This window comes from Cupressus sempervirens, chromosome 7 (genome assembly GCF_028749045.1).
Source record: "Cupressus sempervirens isolate cs-2001-9-10 chromosome 7, ASM2874904v1, whole genome shotgun sequence".
Taxonomy (NCBI): Eukaryota; Viridiplantae; Streptophyta; class Pinopsida; order Cupressales; family Cupressaceae; genus Cupressus; species Cupressus sempervirens.
In genome coordinates this window covers 820,617,269-820,617,530 of record NC_143124.1, presented here as the reverse complement: position 1 = coordinate 820,617,530, position 262 = coordinate 820,617,269, and positions in this window count along the sequence as shown.

Genomic DNA, 262 nt, shown 5'->3' with positions numbered 1-262 from the left:
CTACATCAATCACACCCTTGACCAATAATTAATTACATAGCTTTCCTGATAAAATGTCATTGAAATGTTAAATCCCAAAGGTCTGATTCACATGTGTAAAACAAAAAGTTTATTTTCTAGATAGACAAACTGCAACAGTAACAGAAATTTAAGATGAGGAAAAAAACACAAGTTCATATATATCGGCTAAAAGATTATGAAAAGCTACAAGAATTTGAAATTGAAACAGCAAGACTATCCGCAAAAGTAAATTAGCTCAACA